A 27,354-nucleotide genomic window follows, 5' to 3' on the forward strand; every position below is an offset into this window, starting at 1 on the left:
AAGCATTAACTGAAGTTGGAAAAATTCTAAGAATGGTATCGAGAAATAAAATGGAAGGGAAAAGAAAAGAATTCTTCTTACACCTCATGAAACTAATTTCATCATGGTCAGAATAGAATGATTTGCATAAGGGACGTTAGCATTTCATGTCAGTCTGTTCCTTTATTGTACCAACAAGGCTGAGTAAACCTCATTCTATTCCACATCTCAGATTGGGATCAAACTCTCTGAATAAACTGGCCTTGAAACGTGGCACCGAGTACCAACATCTATATTGCCCCCTTTTTCCCGGTCTAGCTCAACCAGCGCACAAGAGATCCCAAGGGGGACCGTTTGTTCTATTAGAGGCATTTAAAAAGGGATAGGATTGGAGACCATACACAAGAACAAATTCAAACACAATCTTTGACATTTATTGCATAAGCACTCATAAGAAAATGAATCACAAAATATTCTTGCTGCTTTTCATGGTGTTGACATTATCATCTGACTGTACAAACAAAACTGATTTAATTCTTCATCTGCATAGGCAAAAGGTTATGCTCTGAAAAGGTAACAAACAAAAAATTAGGCCTTCAGTGGCTTTAAAATCAAAAATTAAAATGAGGATAAACCTTTTCCCGAATTACTTCTCCTACTTCCTCTGAATAACTTATTTACACTTCCATTATTTACATTATCTCAAGTTTAGGTTATATTAGCATCTTCAATTTATGAGAATGTTTCATACAGTCATAATTCAATTACTCAATCTTTAACACTGCGGTTATTAACTTGTCTAATTGCGTCGTCACATGACGTTAAGATCAATGTTGAGTCTTAAAACAATACGCCTGTTTCACTAGCACTGAATTCCTTACTTCAAATTTTATTTCTGTTGTCATACGATCATTTTATAGAATTAATTAACATGGAATAATTCACTCAAATTTGAACACCTATTGTCGTCACATATCAGCTTTTCACATCATCAACTCACTGAACTATAGAATTGTCCAATTATTAACTCCTTGAATAATTTAATTATTTAGTCATTGCTCATTTGATCATTGCCTTTGCCTTATTCATCTTAATTCAACCCTTATTGTTAAGTTAACGTGATTTCAATAAACACATCGATAAACACTTCCACAGAAAAATACATCGACAAAAGACAATAATCTGGATCATCGTGATGAACACATGACCAGATTAAAGCATAATGTTCACAATTTATATAAGAAAAATATCACTAACTACAACATTCATACAATGGGCACACAAAATTATATCTACATTATTTACAGTCGAGTCCTGGCCATATACTTATTATTTCATAATTTTTATTCATGATCAAAGTCAGTTGAATCGAATAGGTTCGTTAAACATGCCGACTTAACATGTGGTACGTGATCGAATTAGAGTTATCACTTTCACAGAATCTATTATTAGCGTACAACGATGATCAATTAGAATTAAAGGTTACTATCTGAAGATCTGACAGAAAACAATAATCACTACCATCAGGTGGGTTATCATCTCAACACATGGTCGGTAAGCATCAATTAATTAATTATTATCCTTACACATAAGAAATGTGACTAAAATGTGCCCCAAAACTGCATAAGACGCTGTGTTCCCAAGACACAAGCTCCAAAATCACTATAATTTTATCCCACAGGATCACCAATATTCCAGACAAATTCATAATGCAGAGCACTCTAAATATCATTTCCAAGAATAATCACTTACTATTTATTGCTTACGACCCTTAATTTAATCTTTAACCTGATCTTGTAACTTGAGTTATTGTTATTATTAATGATTATTAAGGCTATCAAAAATCTCGAAATTAATCTGAAAAACCATATGACACAATCCTAACTAACTGCCCGACGATGCATAGATGACACTCAATTCAATTCTAATAAAATGGAACCACATCCAATTCCACCTCACAATATCTCAAAGTGTCACAATTGTAAGTCAAATCCAATATTAATCGAGAGGTCAATTATTTTTAAGTATGACTTTAAAAATAAGCATAAGATTGAAAAATCATTCAGAAGACGAACTACATTAAGGGTCGTATTCATGAACGAGACTTTGACTTCGACTTATGTAAGTTCGCTTAGTTGAATTTCGTGGAAGTCTGTTTCACAGACGCAACTTTTACAAAGTAGAGTCTGGTGAAAGTAGACTTTGGTAAGTTACGATGTGAAGTTGGCAATGAAAACAATGGAAGCGTAGTGTAGCATCTCCCATCACTCAATGTTTTTTCTTAGTAAAGAATTAGAAGAAGAAGAAATTCAGCTGTCTCCTGTGTTATAGATCGCATTGAACTTTAAACTCAATCCAATACAGTTAATTTTTATTTCTCGATGATGGATGGAAAGAAAACATTGCCAGCCTTCAACAACTATGAAAGGGAGGTGTTACCAGAACTAGTGAAAGAGAAGAAAGATACAGCTGAAAACAAAATCAATACACTTCATCTCGTGGTTGGCTATGCCCTGACAATTGAAACTAAAAATTCCTTTCCTATTACGGAAAACCTCAGCATGGTTGCCACATGGACTTATTATTGGTACATGGGTGCAATCAATAACTGCAACCACTCCAGGGAATCGGGATCTTTTATACACACGTCACACATTATTTTGACATTCAGCTTCATTTGGGAACGAAACAAACTGTGCTCTCTTTCTGGCAGTCAGGATCAATATTCTTCTGATTATTCTACATACTGAGGGCTGGCTTACTCCTCGTAAATCAGCGGAATCAATGTGGAAGTTACCTGAAAACCATGGAAGTGTGAAAGGCTATTGTATTTACCATAAGAATGCATTAATCTGTACTGATCTTCCCTTAACTTAATTAGATAACACAATGAGTAGAAAGTGTAAAACCTTTGCGCTATAGTAATAATAATTTTAGCATAATATCTTAACGACCGGGCGAGTTGTCCGTGCGGTTAGGGGTGCGCGGCTGTGAGCTTGCATCCAAGAGAGAGTGCGTTCAAACCACACTGTCGGCAGTCCTGAAGGTGGTTTTCCGTGGTTTCCCATTTTCACACCAGGCAAGTGCTGGGGCTATACCTTAATTAAGGCCACGACCGCTACCTTCCCATTCCTTGGTTTTTCCTATCCCATCGTTGCCATAAGACCTATCTGTGACGATGTGATATAAAGCAAACAGAAAAAAAATTAACGAAATTAGCAACTGTATTATTGGAGGTATGGGTGATCCTCGATTATTATATTTCTGTAATTTGTCTTCAAACATCGTTAGTACATCTAATACTGTACGTTTGTCGAATCTATATCGCTTTCTGAACTCATTTTCTGTATAAAATTCAACTAAGTTCCGTGCATCTCTTATTATACACCAAGGATTAGGCACAACGTACTGAATAATTCCCTCGATCTCTTCAATTTCGTCTAAAACATTAACTACACCAGCAATATCTACCATTTTGTTATTTTTCTGATCTCAGAGTCTACTTAAGTACGGAACATCGGCGACTTGGAAGTAAAGTTGCCATTTAAGTTTACTTACTTCCAAGTAGCAATTATGAAATGGAAATGGCGACTTACCGCCTTCTAAGTCTAAGTCAAAGTCTCGTTCATGAATACGACCCTAAACTACACTAATAGAGTTCAACATCTCATTCACACATGTAACAAGTCTACCTTGTCCCTACTAAGATTGGAAGTGTCAGATATGACTAAATACTGAAAAATGAATAGAACTACTGGCTAAAGAAGATCATCTAGTTTCTACACAGATGAACAGATAAAGTTCAAAAAATGGTACTTAAATTTTAGGTTGTGGTTCGATTCCTGGCCGGCGTCTTCTATATTCCAGCGAGTACATCACGATCACCATTTCGATGCTAGAATCACCTTACATGCTTAGCAATTCATGATGGCAGGGAAGTTGACCTCCCACGACGAAGATGATGTTCCTCATGACACTGTATAGTGCATCTTGAACTTGGCGACGATATCCAGTGGATTGTACTCTTCTTCATGTGCAAGGTTGAAATAAGCTGTAACTGACAGGGTGCACGAACCAGGTGAAACTGTACCGAATCGTTGAATATCACACTTAACTTAGATTCGACGCTTGTAGATCTATCCACATGGCAATATTCTGTTAGAGTAAATTAATAACCAAAATAGCAGTGAGCTGATGTCCGTAGAATGAGCGTCACAGAATAAGACGCAGTCCAAGCAGAAAGCAGAAAGAGAATGATTTAACGTGAGCTTAATGTTTTATAGCCTCCAGCTTGGAGGTGTGTCTTTTATTGTAGCAGGTTATAGGTTCGCACATTGGCTGGGACAAGATCGGGCAGAGCTAACCCTTGAGAAATCCAGTTGGTCACGTGATTATCATGCCGCCTCGATCGAAAGATGGGCTGAAACTTGTCAAGCCACTTATTACATGCTGGCACAGCTCGCCGATAATGAAATCTAGCCCTTGACTTACAATAAAATAACTGATGCTGGCTCGTAAACACATGCTAATTAATCACCAAATTTGATGAGTACAAAATATATATATTAAAATAAAGAGTTTTGTCTGTATATTGCTCAGAATTTGAAAATAATTGTATTTCTATATCAGTCATGTCCACAATAACAATGAATGCATTTTTTACTTTTCCATAATTTTTGTCTGCCTGTCTGTCTGCCTGTCTGCCTGCCTGCCTGCCTGCCTGCCTGCCTGCCTGCCTGCCTGTCTGTCTGTCTGTCTGTCTGTATGTACACGCATCACGAGAAAACGGCTGAAGAGAATGTAATGAAAATTGGAATATAAAGTCAGGGGATGAGCCACTACAATCTAGGCTATAAATTGTTTTATTCATGCTGAGTGAAATGGTAGTTTAGGGGAAGGCCTAAAATTTAATTCTCAAATATTTATATTATTAGTGGTCCTATCGATAAATACTACATAAAGTTACATAGAATCAAATTTACGATCATTTATGTCTTATACATTTTTACTGTAATGGCAATGATAACAAGAGATATTCATGAACTAGCTGATGTATTTAAAGATAAAAATTTCATTGTTCCGTATTGAAATTATTGATGTTAAAAATTAAATAACTGGAAAGGAGGTTCAACCTATTCAATACTCAAAAGAAAGAAACGTAGCAATCACATTTCTATTTAAATGGGACCGGTTTTGACCTTAGTCTAGGTCATCATCAGCCATAAAAACATATAAAATGTTTATGAATGTTGGAGGTCAGTTCCACACTCTGTTAGGCACAAAGACACGACATCACATTCTGTCCTGCACAAAGTCACAACACTACCAATTACGTATATAAAAATATACGACGCCAATTAGTACAACTGAATGAGCACCCGTACTCCAGATAAGATCTTGGTAAACAGTTGACTTGAAAAAAACAATTGTAGAGAGAAGAAAAAAAATGTAGTAAAAAGCGCAATATCGGAAAACAAATGAAAACTTATATGCACAGTGCGCTATTTTTAAGAAGAAAAAATTTTTAGGTTATGATTGAAGTAGTCGAAGTTGGCGCAAGACAAAAATTTGAAAGAGGAGAATAAATTAAACGAGGAAGAGTGATAGTGAAATAAGAGAAAGAATAAAAGAAATTGAAGTTAGATGGTAATGAGGAAAGATAAGATAGGGAAATGAAGGAGGGGTAGTTTAAGGTGGGTTAGGAGGGTGGGTTATTGGAGGTAGAAACTGTGGGTGGGAACTATGTAAGACATGGAAAATAGAATTGGGGTTTTGGAATTTGGAATTTTTGAGAAGAAGAATTAGGAAGTCAAAAAGGATATTGGGTTTTTCAGAAATGTCGTTTAAATTGAAATTAGGGTTGAAGTACTGGTCAAGGTGGATAAAGCAATTTTCAGTAATGTTTAAGAGGGGGCCTTTGTTAATGATTTTAAGTATGTTTATGTCATTGTCAATACTGGTGAAACTATGCTTGGAGTCTTGTATGTGCTGTCCTATGGCAGAGAATCTGTTGTATTTAATGGCGTTGACATGTTCAGAGTACCTGATATTGAAGTTGCGGCCAGTTTGTCCGACGTAGGAGGAACTGCAGTTGTTGCATTTAAATCTGTATACACCAGATTTAGAAAAAGCATTAGACTTATTTAGAGATTTAGAGTTGTGTAAGATATCAAGACTTCTATTGTTAGTTCTAAAAGAAATTTTCATATTATGTTTTTTAAAGATATTAGTTATTTTATAAGCATCCTGAGTGAAAGTGAAGGTGGAAAAAGCAGTTGGTTTTATTGTGTCTTTAGATAAAGTGGTTTTTGGACGGTGTTTGAATTTGTTGATGATGCGGTTAATGAAGGAGTTGTTAAAGCCATTAAATTTAGCAATGTTGCGGATGGTGTTTAATTCATTATTTAAATCTTTTTTGGACATAGGGGTGTTGAAGGCACGAAAAATTAAGCTGTTATAAGTAGCACGTTTATGAGCTTGGGGGTGCGAAGAATCTTGTCTTATTGTAGTTGCTGTTTGGGTTGGTTTTCTGAAAATTTTGTAAGATAAAGAAGAAGGATGTCTAGTAATAGTTAGGTCTAGAAAATTAAGAGTTTGGTTGTGTTCTGATTCGAGGGTGAATTTAATGTTAGAGTCTAAGTTGTTGAGATGAAGAAGTGTAGAGGCTGCGTTGGTTGATTCCTCATTTAATATTACCAATGTGTCGTCGACATATCTCGCCCAAAAGAGGATGTTGGAGAAATTATTATTATTATTAATACTTGTGTTTTCTAAGAAGTCAAGGTAAATTTCAGCAAGAATGCCAGAAGCAGGTGAGCCCATAGCCAAGCCATCTTGTTGATAAATGGTGTTGTCAAAGGTAAAATAATTATTGTTGAGAACTAATTTTAAAATAGACATGAAGTCTTGAATTTCAAGTTTACATAGGTTACTGAATTTGTTTAGGTTGTTGTTTATAATGGGGAATAATTTTGGAATTGGAATACTAGGGTACATGTTGACAATGTCAAAAGAATGGAGAGAAAAATTTGGTTGCATTTCAAAATTTTTTAATTAGTTGATTAGATCAGAAGTGTTTTTGATAGATTTGTTGGATAAAAATCGATAATTTTTTAGTAAAAATGTTTGGATGAATTTAGAAGTGTTGTATAGGGGACTGGGTCTGTAATTGATAATTGGACGGATAGGAATGTTAGTTTTGTGAATTTTAGGGAGGGCTTTGGCAGTGGGTAGTCCAGGGTTCATGTTTATTAGTTTAGTTTTTTCTTGATCTGTGAGGAGAAAGGAAACGTTTTTTAAAGTATGTTTGAGTAGGCGTTGGATTTTTGTGGTTGGGTACCATAAGAGGCAAAGCACATCACAACAAACAATGGTCAATGTCAATGTTATCTAAAGACACAATAAAACCAACTGCTTTTTCCACCTTCACTTTCACTCAGGATGCTTATAAAATAACTAATATCTTTAAAAAACATAATATGAAAATTTCTTTTAGAACTAACAATAGAAGTCTTGATATCTTACACAACTCTAAATCTCTAAATAAGTCTAATGCTTTTTCTAAATCTGGTATATACAGATTTAAATGCAACAACTGCAGTTCCTCCTACGTCGGACAAACTGGCCGCAACTTCAATATCAGGTACTCTGAACATGTTAACGCCATTAAATACAACAGATTCTCCGCCATAGGACAGCACATACAAGACTCCAAGCATAGTTTCACCAGTATTGACAATGACATAAACATACTTAAAATCATTAACAAAGGCCCCCTCTTAAACATTACTGAAAATTGCTTTATCCACCTTGACCAGTACTTCAACCCTAATTTCAATTTAAACGTCATTTCTGAAAAACCCAATATCCTTTTTGACTTCCTAATTCTTCTTCTCAAAAATTCCAAATTCCAAAACCCCAATTCTATTTTCCATGTCTTACATAGTTCCCACCCACATTTTCTACCTCCAATAACCCACCCTCCTAACCCACCTTAAACTACCCCTCCTTCATTTCCCTATCTTATCTTTCCTCATTACCATCTAACTTCAATTTCTTTTATTCTTTCTCTTATTTCACTATCACTCTTCCTCGTTTAATTTATTCTCCTCTTTCAAATTTTTGTCTTGCGCCAACTTCGACTACTTCAATCATAACCTAAAAATTTTTTCTTCTTAAAAATAGCGCACTGTGCATGTAAGTTTTCATTTGTTTTCCGATATTGCGCTTTTTACTACATTTTTTTCTTCTCTCTACAATTGTTTTTTTCAAGTCAACTGTTTACCAAGATCTTATCTGGAGTACGGGTGCTCATTCAGTTGTACTAATTGGCGTCGTATATTTTTATATACGTAATTGGTAGTGTTGTGACTTTGTGCAGGACAGAATGTGATGTCGTGTCTTTGTGCCTAACAGAGTGTGGAACTGACCTCCAACATTCATAAACATTTTATATGTTTTTATGGCTGATGATGACCTAGACTAAGGTCGAAACCGGTCCCATTTAAATAGAAATGTGATTGCTACGTTTCTTTCTTTTGAGTATTGAATAGGTTGAACCTCCTTTCCAGTTATTTAATTTTTAACTAGCTGATGTACCCGTGCTTCGCTATGGAATTCTACATTGTATACAGAATTCTAGGTTAGGTAGTGTACACGTTGTGAGCAAGATTGTATTATATTGCATAGCTCTTAACGGTACCCTAGAAACGCGATGGGGAAGTCACCAAACGTCTTTTCTCATGTGAAGACTGGGTTAGGGAATTTTCATTGTAATGGTAGGCCCGCTTGCCTACCATCAGTCACAATCAAGTTGGGGAGTTTTCATTATAATGGCAGACACTCACTCTTGAGCTGCTTCTTTACATCCTCAGAAAGACTGTCTTAGTGGTTTTCCCAAGTGAAATGAACATAGGTCATTACAATGACGTCAGTAGGAATGGCGCGGTTAAAAGCAATATGAAACACTCGATGAAATGAAAAACCACACATTTTCACATTTAATGAACAGTACTACGCTGAAGATCTAACAGTCCAAAGTTCCAGAGCTGGAATGACCAAGCTGCAGACAGCCATGATCTGTGCGTCTTTTTCCGGTGGGGAGTCGAATAGTGGAGATTCCCAGGACAAATCTATGCTCTTTTACTAATCTATTTCCTAGGAGTACTCGATGAGTCAGAAAATCTCATTTCACTACACTGGGGGCGGAAAAAACTATCTGACTTGGAGGCAAATTTTTCCTCCAAGCCAGAGGAGAAAACCCCTCTTCACTACTAATTTGCAATGAAATGAATGTAGAATTTAATAAAAGTGAAGAGGAAGACGCTTTTCTTAAGAAACGGCTCTTTTCAGGGTTGAATTTTGAATTATTTAGTGAATTGTAGTGCTACAATTTGGAATAGGCCTAAATTGTAATTCTAGACCAGGTCGTACTACTATAACTAAGTGAACCTCTGCCAAATGTGCACACTGCTCATTCAAAACAGCGCGTCAGAGTAGGGATCGAATGGCTGGAATACTAAGATGAACCAGTATGATACGTACCAGCAGTATCAGACACTGTATGAACCAGAGGAATGGCATGCTAAAGAAAAACGTTTTCTAACTCCCCAGCTCTTTCCCGCCAATATTCAGTCAGGTTGTTATACTCAGTATGCAACAGTAATCTCATCTATCGGGTACCATAAGAGGCAAAGCACATCACAACAAACAATGGTCAATGTCAATGTTATTGTAGGCCTTCAAATTTAGTTTTCTTCCGACTCTGAAACACTACTCTTATCATAGCCGGTACGGTAAAACTGAATAAAGCATACATGATCGGAAATTGTATTCACTATAACTTTTGTTATGTAGTACTTTTCTATAGGACCAATAACATAGATATTTAAAAATTAAATTCTAGGCACTTACCCCTAAACTACAATTTCATCGAGGGTCAGTAAAATTGTTTAAAGCTTGTACTATAGTTTCTTCTTCCCCAACTCTATATAACGATTTTCATTAAATTCTGTTCAGGCATTTTCTCGTGGCTCGGCGTTGATGTGGACTTAGCAACAAAAATCGAAATTCATGAATATCTGTTATCATAGCCGGACGGAAAAAAATGTATAAGACATAAAAGATCGGAAATTTAATTCTATGTAACTTTAGTAACTACTATTAAATACTGAATTAAATTCATTTCTTGGAGAACCAGATATCTTATAAACCGACTAATATTTCATTACAAATTTGTTATTTTTGATAATAATATTACACTAACCAACAAAACAAATTAGCTCTTTTTAATTCGGGAAAAATAAATGTCTATTCCAATTTTAATAAACCCTGATACACAAGGTACAATATTAATTTACTTTTCTAAAAATTTATTTTCAACTTTTTCAATTTTCCTTCACAGTACCAATACCTATATAAATGGTCCGTTATTGGACATTATAAATTTTCCAGCTAACTCATTCGTGGTTGCCAGCGTTTCGCCCTTGTGTGTCAGGTTGGGCTCATCAGTTGGTACCTAGCACACCAACCAAGACGCTGGCCAGTGCATACCATGGAGGCCACTGAGTAGGCTACTTGGAGCCACCAGCAGTGCCAATGCACTATGAGAGACTTTGTCTCTTTACCAAAATTGATGCCTGCTTGGCCATCAGATGATATAGATGTTGATTCCCATAGGGAACTTCAGGTAGCCTATGCAGTGGCCTCCACGGTATGCACTAGCCTTGCATCTTGGGAGGTGTGCCGAGTCCCACCTGACAAGCCCAATTTAGCACACGAGGGCGAAACGCAGGCAACCAAGAATGAGTTAGCTGGATAATTTATAATGTCCAATAACGGACCATTATATTGGTATTATGATAAGATTGGTATTTCAGAGTCAGAAGAAAACTAAATGTGAAGGCCTACAATATCGAAAGCGCATAACATTGATCAACAGTAACATTACATTGACCATTGTTTGTTCTGATGTTCTTTGTCCCTTATGCTGCCACTCAACTCTGAACCGAGTATAACAGCCTGCCTGAATACTGGCGGGAAATAGCTGGACAGTTAGATAACTTTCTTCTTTAGCATGCCATTCCTCTGGTTCATACATTTTCTGATACTGCTGGTACGCAACAGTATTCCAGCCATTCGATCCTTACTCTGAGGTGCTGTTTTGAATGAGCAGTGTGCACACAAGGCAGAGGCTCACTTGGACCTGGTCTAGCACCATAATTCACTAAATAACTCAAAACTCAACCCTGAAGAGAACTGTTTCCTCTTCACTTATATTAACTTCTACGTTCATTTTATTCCAAATTAGCAGCTCTGGCTTGGAGGAAAAATTTGCCTCCAAGTCAGATAGTGTTTTTCTCCTGCCAGTGTAGTGAATTGAGATTTTCCGACCCATCGGGTACTCCTATTCAACAGATTAGTAAAAGGGCATAGTTTTTGCCCTGGGACTCTCCACTATTCGATCCCCCTCCCCCCTGCCAAAAAAAGAAAAGGACGAAGAGTGTTCCCGGATCACGGCTGTCTGCGGGCTGGACAATTCCAGCTCTGGAATTTGGAGTGTTAGATCGGCAGCGTAGTACTGTTCGTTAAAAGTGAGAAAATGTGTGGTTTTTCATTGATCAAGTATTTCATATGAAAATATTGCTTTTAATCTTGCCATTCCTACTGACGTCCTTGTAATGACCTATGTTCATTTCAGTTGGCAAAAACCACTAAGACAGTATTTCTGAGGATGTAAAAAGGCAGGTGAAGAGTGAGTGTTTGCCATTACAATGAAAATTCCCTAACCCAGTCTTCACATGAAAAGAGATGTTTGGTGACTTCCTTGTCGCGTTTCTAGGGTGACGTTAAGAGCTATGCAATTTAACTCTTTCGCTGCGCTATTTTTAAACAGAACACATACAGAAAAATGTAATTTTTTTGTATTTTCCAAATGAACTGAAACTTTATTTTTGTAAAGGTTAGTGACATTCAACACAATTGCACAATTTTTAACTCATCTTTGGCAAACTAGCAGTGCCATTTCTGCTTGAAACACACATTATTGTGATACATCTCCAAACAGGGAACTGGACACATTGCTGGCTGCCCTGGGCAAATCTTATAAAAAATACTGTCTGTTTTCTCTTGCACAGTCCCTTTCCTTTCTTTGAACATTTTGCTGGTAATATGGAACAAACAACACAATTAGGTTTGAGACTCTTGTCCCGCTGCTCCCCAAGAAATTGCCTCTCCGTCAGGCGCGCTTGAGGTATGTAATCAGAAGGTCTTCCTCGCTTTGCCGGCGGACTGCGCTGATACCTCCGTAGAAGTCCCATTATGACAGAATTTCTGAAGTCGGGAGCACTAATTGCCCTTTTTTGAAGCTTATTGTACAATATTCTTCCATTCATTAGTGCAGTTTCAATGTCATCTCTAATATCCTGCTAGTCGGACACACAATGAAGATCTTCCTCGGCACTTTCTTCCAAACAATCAATCTGCACATCATCACTTGTTTCATTGTCCCAATTTATTGAACAGTCTGAATCAGAATCGGCCACTAAAAGATTGAATATTTCTTCACTGTCATTACTAATGTTGTTCCGCGTGCTCATAGCTGCTGAGTGAAGCCTGCTATCGGCCAGACAGCTGACAGGAAATGTTGGCGGGCGGGCGGGTGAAAGATAACAAATAAACTGAGGTCCAGTATTGGCGGCAACGTTTTCAAACAATGCTTAGTACAGTCAATACATTACTACAGTTGTCTGTATCCTTAAATGTGCCTTTATTAAAGAAGCGCGCAGAAACTATAGCAGGAAAGTACCAATGTACCAATCAATATGGAAAATTACACTTATAAATAATAATATGGAAAGTACCAAGTCAACAAAAGTCGATTACCGCAGCGAATGTTATAGGGAAGTAAGTCGACAAAAGTCTACTTCCGCAATGAAAGAGTTAATACAATCTTGCTCACAACGTGTACACTACCTAACCTAGAATTCTGTATACAATGTAGAATTCTGTAGCAAAGCACGAGTACAATCAGCTAGTATATATATAAAATAACATGTCCTGACTGACTGATTCACCATCACCAAGCCAAAACTACTGGACATAAAGAAATAAAATTTTGAGGATACATTCATATTACAATGTAGGTGTTCACTGGTGAACGATTTTTTGATATTCTGTCACTAAGGGGTGAAAAAAGGGGTGAATTCTTAAAATGCGTATATTTATATCTCGAATACTTGACAATTTAAAGAGGTGAAAATTGGTAGTTGGAAACTCCTTTCAAAATAAAGAAACTTTTTTTTTTCTTCAGAAATTCACTTAAGGGCTAACTAAGGGAAGGGGTGAAGAAGTGACAAATGGGGAGATTTTTTAAATGCGTATATATCAAAACTTAACATTTCAGATATATAAGTTAGTATATGGATGTTCCTTTAAAAATAAAGAAACATGCATATTTTGTTTTCAGAAAATCCATTCAAGGGGAGGTTAAAAAAGTGAAAATGAGGTTCATCTTTTTAAATTAGTGTTTTTCAAAAACTTAACATGTTACAGATGTAAAAGTTAATATTTGGAATTTCCTTTAAAAATAAAGAAACTCATATCTTTTTGTCTTCAGAATATCCATTTAAGAGGGGTGAAAAGGACCGGAAAAAGGGTTGAATCCTTTAATAGGGATACTTACATCTCAAAAACTGAATGTGATACAGACATGAAAATTGGTATTCAGAATCCCCCTTAAAAATAAAAAAAAACATTTTTTGTTTTCTGAAAAACCATTTAAAGGGGCAAGTGAAAATGACTGAATAATTGGCTGAATTATTTTTATGAGGATACTTATATCTCGAAGACTCCAGATGTTACAGACGTAAAAATTAATATTTGGAATGTCCTTTAAAAATAAAGAAACATGTATTTTTTGTTTTCGACTTGAGAGAGGACTGTTTCTCACATGTACAGTTCTATGTCGCATGCTCAACTTGACCCAAAAGTAAATACCACAAATGTGGTTTACAAAGAGTTTCTTGGATAAATGAAATTTAATTTTTCAGTGAGTTTTTTTATAGACTATGAATCTCATAATAAATCCGTATTGATGGTTCTTCAGCTTCAATAATGGTTATGTATATCAGCCCACGTTGGAACACAACAACTAAGCCAACAGTATACAGATACTAGAAGTCAACAAAAACATTGCAACAGAAAGATCTCCAGCTCAAGACTGTTTTAACGATTCTTACAATATTTTACAAAACTATTTTAATCCTCCTAGTCAATACTATATATTTTACGTCCAATTAAGATGAAACTTCACACATTAATAGACACGTTTTGACCCGGCATTGGGTCATCCTCAGTAAGACATGCATAATGAATTAAAAAACATAGGAACACACAAAATGAAATGTTAGTTAAAAAGTTTTTAAAAGCATGACGAAAGATAAATAACTGTGAAATGTTGATCGTTAAAACAGTCTTGAGCTGGAGGTCTTTCTGTTGCAATGTTTTTGTTGACCTTTGGTGTGGTTCAACTAGTATCTGTATACTGTTGGCTTAAGTTGTTGTGTTCCAACATGGGCTGATATACATAAGCATCATTGAAGCTGAACCATCTGATTTTTAGTGTTACGTGGCCCATTTGTATCACCCGTGTTCTCTGACTACGGAGTCCAGCTCTCGACTGACTTGCTCCTGCAAGTTGTCCTTGTAGCAACACGTCTTGCATCTCCACTCGCAAGTTGTCCTTGTAGCAACACGTCTTGCATCTCGACTGCGGGAGCAAGTCAGTCGAGGGCTGGACTCCGTAGTCAGAGAACAAGCAGGCCACGTAACACTAAAAATCAGCTACGCTATTTGCTTTACGTAGCACCGACACAGATAGGTCTTATGGCGACGATGGGATAGGAGAGGTCTAAGAGTGGGAAGGAAGCGGCCGTGGCCTTAATTAAGGTACAGCCCCAGTATTTGCCTGGTGTGAAAATGGGAAATGGAAAACCATCTTCAGGGCTACTGACAGTGGGGTTCGAATCCACTGTCTCCCGGATGCAAGCTCACAGCTGCGCGACCCTAACCGCAGGGCCAACTTGCCTGGTACACTAGAAATCAGACGGTTCAGCTTCAATAACGCTTATGTATATCAGCCCACGTTGGAACACAACAACTAAGCCAACAGTATACAGATACTAATTGAACCACACCAAAGGTCAACAAATACATTGCAACAGAAAGACCTCCAGCTCAAGATTGTTTTAACGATCAACATTTCACAGTTATTTAACTTTCATCAGGCTTTTAAAAAAACTTTTTAAATAATATTACATTTTGTGTGTTCCTATGTTTTTTAATTCATTATGCATGTCTTACTGAGGATGATTCAATACCGGATCGAAACATGTCTATTTATGTGTGAAGTTTCGTCTTAATTGGACGTAAAATATACATAGTAATGACTAGGAGGATTAAAATAGTTCTGTACAATTTTGTAAGGAATTTTTATACTTCGGGGATTTTCAGAAATTATCTTACTGCAATACCGATGAACAATTACATTTATCAAATTATGAAATCCACGTGACCAAAGCCACAGGTAACAGCTAGTAATCAATAATCATTCGAGTATAACTGCAGTTTAAACTACAAAATGAACTTGCATCTTTCACACAGAAGAAAAGCAATTTCAAAAGTTTGCCAGACATTTACATAATAGTTATTTCTGCTCAATATAGCGTGTAAACACCTCTGGTAGCAATGCAAGCCTGATCATGAAGTGATCCGATCTTGTGGAAATTACTCCTATTTCTCTTCTACATCACAGCTCCTGGGTTACAGGCCATTCAGCCTCCTGTAGATGGTTTGTTGTAATATCAATGTTTCTGAAGCTGTTTGGTCGTGACCAACCTCTCTTTGATATTAATCAGAAATATAAACAGAAGATACTGGCACAAGAAAGAGAAGAATCACAAACCAAATACATCCCCCTCTGGGTGAGGGTGGTAGAATAACATCCAAAGTATCCCCTGCCTCCTGTTAGAGGCCACTAAAAGGGGCCCCAGGGGCTCTTATGTTGGGAGTGTGGGTTGGCGACCAAGGTCCCTTAGCTGAGTCCTAGCACTGCTTTTACTTACTTGTGCCAGGCTCTTCACTTTGATCTATCCCATCTGACCTCCTTTAGTAAACTCTTATTCTCTTCCGACCCTGATGGTATTAGAGCACTCGAGGCCTAGGGAGTCTTTCATTTCCACGCCCTTCATGACCGTTGTCTTTCTTTGGCCGATACCTTCATCTTTCGAAGTGTTGAACCCCTTCAATATTTTCCCCCTCTGATTAGTGTTATATAGAGGATGGTTGGCTAGTTGTACTTCCTCTTAAAGGAATAACCACCGCCACCACCAAACCAAATACAGTCAGGGTCGGAACAGAACAAGAGCTGATCAAGGGAGATCGGATAAGAAAGACATCAGTAAGGAAGAAAGTATGAGGAAGCAAAGTTAGGCTTAGCTAGGGGACCCATGGGCACCAACCCCTTTTACACTCATCTTCATAAAAACCAGAACACCTTGAAAAACTAGCGATAGGATATTCATATTCACAGAACATGTGCACCAGTATGTTCTGAAGAAATGATTAGCATCTGAACCATGTCGGCCCTCAGGTTCAAAGTCCACATCGATATCTCGGCGCACCACCACCGACAGGTAAAATGTGCCTACAGCTCTCGTTGTCGCTATAAACCAAAGGTAATGGATCAGTGTGACTTGAGCAGATGTGCAGGATGCCTCGCAGACTTATGTGAGAACCGTACCATCAAATTAGTGAGTTTTAAAGAGGGCACACATTATTGGCATGAGAGAACATGATACATCTATCTGGGAAATTGCTGATCGTGTGGGACAAAGTGTGTCGGCAGTGCAACTGGTGTGTACAGAATGGTTCATAGAAGGCCGTAGAACACGACGAGATGGGTCTGGTCGCACCATCCAGACCACCCCCGAGAAGATCAACGCCTCATCCGAATGGCATTGCAGGACAGATCTGCGTCCTCCACGGCTCTGGCGCAAGAGTGGAACAGTTTAACACATCGTACACAATCAGGAGTGACAGTCCGTGGCTGTTTATTACAGTCTGAGTTACAGACACGTCGTCCACTTCTCCGCCTACCTTTGACTAATGTGCATTGACATGCCAGACTGCAATGTTGTATGGAACGACGTCACTGGGGATAAGAATGGCAGCAGATAGTATTTTCGGTCGAATTCAGGTTCTGTTTGTTTGAAAATTATGGCCGAATTTTGGTTCACCACAGACAGGGGGAAAAGTATCACACTGACTGCATTCGCACAAGAAATACAACGCCAACTCAAGGCCTTATAGTGTGGGGTGCTGTTGGGTACAACCACAAATCACAGTTGGTGTATGTCCAGGGCACTGTGACCAGTTTGACCTACGTGAATGACATCCTGCGACCTGTAGCCATCCCCTTTCTGCACGATACCCCAGATGCCATATTTCAGCAGGACAATGCGCGATCACATGTTGCTGCATGAACACCTGCCTTCTTGTTGCCACAGGATGTCAAACTGTTGTCCTGGCCCGCCCGATCACCGGACTTGTCGTCATTGAAAATGTGTGGGATATGGTGATACGACGGGTGCGGCGCTGTGACCCAATGCCAACCAGCAAAGATGGTGAATGCAGGACGGATGGTATACCCCAGGACACCACTCGTACCTTATACACTACGGGTCGATGCCATCACACGTGGAACAAGTTATCAGTGCCCATGGAGGACCCAGTGCCTACTAGGCAACAGATCACATGCTGAACCTAGGTGATTGAAATGCTAATTGTTTGTGCAGAACATACTAATGAATATGTCCTGTGAATATGAACTTCCTATCTCTAGTCTTTCAAGGTGTTCCCTTTTTTATGAAAGAGTGTAGTTGCCATGGTGCCGAGAATGTATTCTACTGCCCCCACCCACAGGGAGAGCTGATGTAAGGTACAATGCCAACAGCTCTGTTGTTCTCTCACAGTGTGGGGGCCACATAAATGGCCTCCATGTAGCAACATCTCCATTATCCATCTTTTTGTCATATATCCACACAACATGAAAACCATTTTCAGACAACAGTAGAGTGATAAATCGCATCTTCAGACTGCCCAGATCTGGAGTGTTTTCTTTGAGCCATAGCTGGATGTTCACATTGCAGCTGTTGTCAAGACGCTGATTTCAATAGTACAGATGACCTTTAGGTTCAGGCAGGTGTGCTGCACTCATCCTGTGAGAGCTAGGACACTTCCATATTGTGTTTTAAATACTGTACTACACTCACTGGGTAATATTACGTCTGCAATCTTGCACAATTTGGTAGCAGTGTTCTCTCTTTAATTCTGGACATTAATGTAGTACGTACAGCAAGAGATCATCTGCTGAAGAGTGTGGCAGTATAGTCTCCAGAGACAAACTGAGTACAACAGAGTGCAGCCTCTTCAACCAATAAGTTAGGACCCTTCCTTAGGATGTTAAGATACCAAATGTTCAACAGCTACTTCATATCCAACTCAAAATATGCACGCTCACAAAGAGACACACATCAACATTGCAGACATCACAGATGAAGTTCTCGTGGTGGTGTGGTGGTCATTATTGTTTTAAAAGGAAGTACAACTGGGCAATCATCCTCCATTAACAGTAATCCAAGGAAAAATAATTGGAAGGGGTCCAACACTTCAACATGTATGTATCGGCCAAAGGACAACATGGACCACAAAGGGCGTGAAAATGAAAGACACCCTAGGCCTTGTAAACCTAATACCACCAGGGTCGGAAAAAAGCTCTTGAGGTCGAGGATGGACAAGTTAAGAAATGAGGAGGTGAGGTAGACATCTCTACTAGACACACCCAGCACATCCAGACTTTGGTGGTTCAGGCACGTGATGATGATGGAGCCTATGAGAACAGCCCGAGTGCACTTGGAACGAGAGGTAGAAGAAAAATGCCAGATTGGAAGACCTGCAGGATGGATATGGTGAAGACTGACACCGACCTTGACCCTTAGCCTAAGTCAATACCAACACAAAGCAGAGTAAAAACAATATGATCATAAACATAGTAGAGATGCAAATGTAGTAGTGGTGTATGACTCACGCATAGGCCCGTGTAGACCCTGACCAAGGCAGATGTAATACACTGTGAAGTTAGACCCGTTCTCCTGCACCAGAGATACCGAAAGAATAAAACACCTAACTGAAAGGAAATATGGAATAAGGAATAACACATAAGTTTATTAAATTGAAAATTCAGGAGGAAAATAAAATTGACAAAATTAGGGCATAGTTGTCCCATCCAACCAAGACACATAGTACCAAGGAACGTACTTACAGATTCTTTTAAATAACTCCTTCCAACATCTTGTTTGCTCATTTACCTTCGTAGCATATCCTTTTATCACATCTATGGTGACTGATATTCCAACTCATTCAGGTTGGACGATGTTTACCGATTACACAAGAAAACGCACTCATGCCCCAGAAGAGTGCCAGCCCCGTGGTAGCTCCTTTCGGTACTTCCAGGAAGGGGCTGGAATGTCCGTATACTGATTTTTTTTTTTGCTAGGGTCTTTACGTCGCACCGACACATACAGGTCTTATGGCGACGATGGGATAGGAAAGGCCTAGGAGTTGGAAGGAAGCGGCCGTGGCCTTAATTAAGGTACAGCCCCAGCATTTGCCTGGTGTGAAAATGGGAAACCACGGAAAACCATCTTCACGGCTGCCGATAGTGGGATTCGAACCTACTACCTCCCGGATGCAAGCTCACAGCCGCGTGCCTCTACGCGCACGGCCAACTCGCCCGGTGCCGTATACTGTTCTCGGCGGCCGGCTTACATCTGAGTTTCTTTGAGAATCAACGGGAATGTTCTGCCTCCAGTGACATCGTGATATTTCTGGATCAAATTACGCGAGCAATAAAAAGGGAGACTAGCCCCGGAGAATCAGTCAGTGTTAGAGTGAACGACAGTTGGGCTTCGAGGTGGAGCCAGTGTGATACTCAGTGAGCTGGGTTCGGTGGCTGGGCTGAGGGCGACAGAGGTATTGAATAAAAGGTATTTGTAACATAAACACGTACCTAATTAGTATTGAAAAGGTTGAACCTAATAGATATCTTATTGTTGATCTCAATTCAATACGGAAACATTAATGAAGATCATATCTCTAAATAATGAAGCTTACCAGGCAAAACTCAAGGCCTATCATTATAGGAATCTTAGTATAAAAATCGCTAAAATAGGCAAAGACATTCATTTCTTAAAACAGTGTTTAGAACATAACCTGACTCCTAACTTCCTCAAAGCGAACACCAAAAGACACCAAAACTCGCCTCTATACAAGAGTACACAGAATAAAGTTAATAAGATATGGATTAAAAACTAAATTAAATTCTTATATAAGAGGAAATATTTACTGAATAACCAACTATACATGGCACACCTTGAAGAGATCGATAGTAAAACGTTTGAAGAGTTAGCTCAGAAACAACTCACATTAGACAGGAAGCTCGACACACTTAAGGCCAATGGGACGAAAAACTGGAGTACGAAAAAAAAAAAAAAAAAATTCATAACCATTTAAACAACTTGATTGTAGAATTTCATCCTTCCGTTATAAATTTATCAAAAACAGTACTAACAAAACAAGACAACAAGATTATAGAAAAAGGTCCGAAACATAATTGGCCGAACACTAACATAATCAATCCCACTACCAAATTAATTATCGAATCAGAAGCAGCTGTTAATAAAATGCCCCTGGAAATACAGGATGAGATCAGACTTGATATTAAGAGAAAACTGAATAAACACCCATGTGTCAAAAAGCAAACCACCACTTAACATTGGAATCCAAGATTATTCTGTAGAAAGGGAACAAATAATTAACCTCAAAAAGAAAATTAAAAATATGAATCTTATTGTCACTAGAGCAGATAAAGGGAACACAACAGTAATACTGGATAAAAGTGAAATTGGAAAAAAAAAAAAAAAAAAAAAAAAAACAAGAATTTTTCGAGAATAGCTCTTTTTCAGTGATAAAAAAAGATCCAACCCAAAAATTGCAACATCTCCTGAAAGCAACCCTAAAAAATACGTCATTTTTATTCACAGAGCAGGAGAAGACGAAACTAATAACAATGAACTTGTGACTTCCAATAGCGAAAGCTTTACCCAAAATCCATAAAACAGGCGTCCCCATACGCCCTATCATAAATTATAAGCCAAGTCCATTTTACAAGCTAACACAATTCATCCAGAAATTTTGAAAAAGAACTATTATTTTCTATCAAATAAATCAGTGAAAAATACCACTGAGTTAGTTAAAAAACTTGATGACTTTGAAATGCAACCTTTCTACTCAATGCATTCTTTCGACATAACAAATATGTATCCAAGCATCAATACTAAGAAACTCTTTCCTATAATCCAAAACAATCTAAATAAATATATGAACCTCAGTAAACTTGAGGTCCAGGATTTCATGGAAATCGAAATTAGTGGTTAAGAATAATTTCTTCAGTTTCAATAATTGCATATACCAACAAGATGGCTTAGCTATGGGATCACTGGCTTTAGGAATTTTAGCTGAGATATATATTGACCATTTAAAGCATACAGCAATTAACAACAGCAGTGACTTCGCAAACACATAATTTTGGGCCAGATTTGTGGATGATACACTCGCTATCCTTGACGAAGCAATTACTGATGCAGCCACCACTCCAAGCAATTTAAACAATATTGATCCGCAGATAAAGTTCACTCTGGAATCTGAGACAAACAGAGGCATACATTTTCTGGATCTCACATTAAACAGACTTCCTTCATCAGAAGAATACGAAATTTACAGAAAACCAACACAGACAGCCAATACTATCAAGAAAAAATATTTTCATCCCAAAGCACACAAATATGGTACCTACAACAGTATGGTAGACAGGGCATTCAGTATACCACTTAATACAGTTAATCTAAATAAAGAATTGAATATAATCCGCTTCATAGCCAAATATAACGATTATGACAATGCATTTATAGTTAAATTGAAATATCAAATAAAGTAGTTCAACCTATTCAATACAAATAAATAAGAAATGTAGATTAAATTCCTATTTAATTATAAGCGGAAGCGGTACCGGTTTCGACCCCAATCGCGTCATCATCAGCCGAATAAAATGCAAAAACAATGCACAGGTAAATAAGAAATTAAGGAATGAGTCTTTCAAAAAACAGATGAAGAGGCAATATAAGATAATTGGGATTGGTACTGTGGGATTTTAAATCGTAAAATCTAGAAGAAGAAGGTCAGTCACTTAAGGCGCAATCTTCTGAATAGCAGCACAACACACGCAAAGTTCGGCAATGTCTCAAAATGTTTATGAGAAGAGGTGAACAGTTAAGTGAGCCAGCCTGCATATACTATCAGGCCACATCTATATCATCTGATGGCCAGGCAGGCATCAGTTTGTGAAAATGAGACAAGGTCTCTCATAGTGCAAGTAGCCTACGCAGTGGCCTCCACGGTATGTACTAGCCATGCGTCTTGGTAGGTGTGCTATTTACCAACTGATGAGCTTAACTTAACACACTGAGGCGAAATGCTGGCAACCAGGAATGAGTTAGCTGGAAAATTTATAATAACGGACAAACTATATTGGTAATAGAAATTTACTCATTTGGGACAAATATTTCAGGCTTCCTATCGGAATCAACATCTATATCATAAACAAATAACTCATTAATTATACTTTTCCAGACCCATAATGCAAAAACATTTTTCCTCTGTCTCTAAATGAAGGTTTCTTTCCTGAAGTTTTGCCCAGGGGTTTCATTACACCATTTAACATCAACAACATTTCAAGTTACCCAATTGCAACAGTCAAGTTTTAGGGAGGAAGGGGGTCTGAGATTGCTCTTGGTAAACTGTCAAAGTGTAGTAAATAAACAATTAAAATTCGGTACATTGATGGAATCTTATAAGACTGATGTGGTGATAGGAGTGGAATCGTGGTTGAGAGAAGGGGTGAGTAATAGAGAAGTATTTCCAGAAGGGTACACAGTCTATCGTAGAGACTGAGGAGATAAAAAGGGAGGGGGGGGGGGTGTTTATTCTGGTGAAGGAAACTTACTGTTCACATGAATGGTTTACTGATGAAACGGATGAAATATTAGGGATAAAATTAGTTTGTGATAATATGAAGGAGGTGGGAATTATAGGAACATACAGGCCTGGAAGAGAGGAAAGAGTCATGTAAATCTTTGAGAAAATAATAGATTATACTCATAGAAGCAATAATAATGATATGGTAATAATTGGGGGAGATCTAAATTTGCCTGAAGTTGAATGGAATGGAGCTGCTAGTGAAGCCCATGAACAGAAACTGGCAAATAAGTTAATTTGGGAGGGAGGATTTACACAAGTAGTAAAAGAACTGACTCGTCTCAATAACTTACTAGATGTATTCTTGGTTAAACCATGGGAAATTGTTGATAAAACTGAGGTAATTGAAGGAATAGGAGACCATAAGGCTGTAATAATGGATGTAGGTCTCGTACCAAAAAGGCTTAATAAGAGGGTTACACAAGACAAGAAATTGTACAGGAAAACTAAAGTTGATGAATTTGGGACTTACCTTAAATCACAATTCACTTGTTGGATAAGTGAAGGGAGTAACGTGGATACACTTTGGGCTAAATTTAAAGGAAACATTTGGGAAGGAGAGAAGAGATTTGTACCTGTTAAGAAGGGTAAAATGACCTCAGACCCTATTCATTATACAAAGGAAATTAGAAAATATAAAGAAAATGTAGAATAGTAAACAGGAAAATCAAAGAGGGTAGGGAGAGTAGAGAAACTAGAAAACAGCTAATGAGGGAAATGAATAGAGTGAAAAAGGAAACAAAAGAGAATTATATGAATGGCATACTTCAAGAGAGTAATGACCACAAAGGGAAATGGAAAAAGCTGTATTCACATATCAGGAATCAAAAAGGAAAAGGAATCCAAATTCCTACAATGGTGGGAGAAGGGGGTGAACACTATTTAACAGATACTGAGAAAGCAAACCTTTTTAGTAGGGAATTTAGAGATTCAGTAGATGATTGCCAAGAGCTGGAAACTGAAACAGAAGATAGAGAGGAAGAGACACAGAGGGAAACAAGAAGCTTCTCATTCACAAACGAAGATATTTTCAGAGAAATCCAACTGCTTCAGCAAGGAAAAGCAGCAGGAAGCGATCAAATTACTGGGGAGGTATTAAAGACAATGGGGTGGTACACAGTGCCTTATTTAAAATTTCTCTTTGACTATGTCATAAATAATAGTGTAATACCAAAGGAATGGAAGGAATCTATAATAATACCAATTTATAAAAGAAAAAGTGATAAAAAGAAACCAGAGAACTACAGACCAACCAGCCTGACCAGTATAGTTTGCAAAATACTGGAGAGTTTAATATCAAAGTACATCAGAGGGATATGTGATGATAAAAATTGGTTCATGAGGAGCCAGTATGGATTTAGAAAGAAATTTTCTTGTGAGGCACAACTGGTGGGATTTCAGCAGGACATATCAGATCAATTGGATTCAGGAGGTCAGTTAGATTGCATAGCCATAGATCTTTCCAAAGCCTTTGATAGAGTGGAACATGGAATATTATTAAAGAAATTGGAGGGAAAAGGATTGGACGTAAGGGTTACACGGTGGATAAAAACATTTCTAAATTCAAGGGTTCAGAAAGTCAAAGTAGGAAATAATGTATCTCAGGAAGAGAAAGTTTGGAAGGGAATTACACAGGGTAGCATAATTGGTCCGTTACTTTTCTTAATATACGCAAATGATTTAGGGAACAATATAACATTAGAAATAAGATTGTATGCAGATGACATAATTGTTTATAGGGAAATAAACAACACTGAGGATTGCTTAGAATTACAAAGGGGCCTTGAGAGTATCCAACAATGGGTTGAAGAGAATAATATGAAGGTTAATGGAGGCAAATCAACTGTTACAACTTTTACAAACAGGAGCTTTAAAACTGAATTTGAATATACTTTGGACGAGGTAGTTATCCCAAAAGATGGCAAGTGCAAATACTTAGGTGTGAGATTTGAAAGTAATTTGCACTGGAAGGGTCATGTTGATGATATTGTTGGGAAAGCATACAGATCGTTACATGTCATAATGAGGCTACTTAAAGGATGCAATAAATAATTAAAAGTAAAAAGTTACTTAAGTATGGTTTGTCCATTATTGGAATATGCAAACAGTGTTTGGGATCCTCACCAAGAATACCTAATAAAAGAAATAGATAGCATGCATAGGAAAGCAGCAAGATTTGTAACAGGGGATTTCAGGAGAAAGAGTAGTGTATCAGAAATGTTAAAGGAACTTGGGTGGGAAACTTTAAGTAAGAGAAGGGAGAAAACTAGACTTCTAGGATTATATAGAGCCTATACAGGAGAAGAAGCATGGGGAGATATCCGTGAGAGGCTTCAGTTGGAAAATAATTATATTGGCAGGACTGACCACAAATATAAAATTAGAAGGAATTTTAGCAGAAGCGATTGGGGTAAATTTTCATTCGTTGGGAAGGGTGTGAAGGAGTGGAACAATTTACCAGGGGTAGTGTTTGATCCTTTTCCAAAATCTGTACAGATATTCAAGAAGAGAATAAACAGCAACAGAGAAAATAATTGAAGTGTTAGAGAGCATTCGACCAGTGCAGGTTATTGTAAATTTAAAAAAATGTGTGTGAATAAATTCATTCCATCCCCTGGTCTAAGGAGTTTGGACAGCCAAAGTAGGGGACTGCCTGTAGGGGTGAAGTACAGTGGGGACTTCGAGGGCTCTGGGACCGCTACGGTAGCTGTGAAGGCCCTTCAGGAACTCTGAAAAGTGGTGGCAAAAGGGGCTCTGGTTAAGACGCAGCAGGTCGTTATGCTACTTAGGATCCAGAACGGGTAAAAAAAGAAAAAGAAAAAGGAAAGTAAATAAATAAATGCAGTGTAAATATTAATCTTATACCAGTTGTATGATATCATTTGAAGTAATTCCACATACTGTATATCAGTTGACTATATTTGTAAGTAGTACAGGAGATATTATAAGTAGAATTTTGTAAACAATATAAATTTATTAAGGATGAGCTATGTGTTTAATAGAAAACATTGTTAGCGTCAATTGTATAATATTGTATTATAGGAAAATTTTCTTCTCTTATTAATTTAATATTAGTGCTTGACAATAATGTATTTTAGTGTACCATTTGCCACCGAGGTAGACACCTCATTTGCAAATAAAGAGATTTTGATTTGATTTGAACATGTGATTACAAACAGGGAACACAACTGTCAGACACCAACTACAGGCAGCTTGTCCAGTACAGCATATCCTAGTGACTACTATACTACCACAAAAACAGCAATTTTTTTTTGCTAGTGGCTTTACGTCGCACCAACACAGATAGGTCTTGTGGCGACGATGGGATAGGAAAGGCCTAGGAGTTGGAAGGAAGCAGCCGTGGCCTTAATTAAGGTACAGCCCCAGCATTTGCCTGGTGTGAAAATAGGAAACCACAGAAAACCATTTTCAGGGCTGCCGACAGTGGGATTCGAACCCACTATCTCCCGGATGCAAGCTCCGCTGCTCGCCCCTAACCGCACAGCCAACTCACCCGGTAAACAACATTTGCATGGACATTAACACATTGAGTGCCAGAGGAATTTTTTAAAGTTCTTGTAATTAATCTCTTCTTAAATGTACAAAACTGTCAGCTAAAATATAAATTTGCATGAACGAAATGAAAAATATGTGTTTTTTCTGACAATATTCATAGCATGTAGGATGCTAAAGGGTTTATTATGTCACCTATTCAATACAATATAAATTTTTTGAACACTGAGGAATTTATTATTAAATCCATTTGAGACATGTTTCGCCCTTCATTGAGGGCATCATCAGTCGTAGTACCTCCTCAAAGCATAAATCAGGTACCTGATTAGTAATTAAATTGTAAACATTAAGATACATTACAATGGGAAAGTTAAGCAAAAAAGAAAAACATGTTCAGTGATGATACAGTTTATAGTCAGCACCACTGGGTATTTTAGCAGAGTCCAGCAGTGGTGGTCAGAGCGCTGCTCATTAGAAAATTATAAAGTTTGTAAATACATTTACATTGAAACAGTTAGGGGAGAAAGGGTATAAAGTATCTGGCATCAATGTTCATGACACTAATTATTGCCGTTGGTTGAACGATTACAGGTTGACAGGGTAACTATACAGTAAATTTACAATATCCAATTGAACAGTTGAGAAATTACAAGC

General features: G+C 37.7%; 1 protein-coding gene across 5 annotated transcripts in view; it reads right to left on the bottom strand.

Moving 5' to 3' along the window:
• The window catches only part of LOC136883064 (micronuclear linker histone polyprotein), a 163,422-nt gene that overhangs the window by 62,154 nt on the left and 73,914 nt on the right, over positions 1-27,354 (bottom strand). The gene's annotated exons all lie outside the window — the stretch shown is intronic.

The sequence above is a fragment of the Anabrus simplex genome, chromosome 1 (assembly GCF_040414725.1).
Source record: "Anabrus simplex isolate iqAnaSimp1 chromosome 1, ASM4041472v1, whole genome shotgun sequence".
Taxonomy (NCBI): domain Eukaryota; kingdom Metazoa; phylum Arthropoda; class Insecta; order Orthoptera; family Tettigoniidae; genus Anabrus; species Anabrus simplex.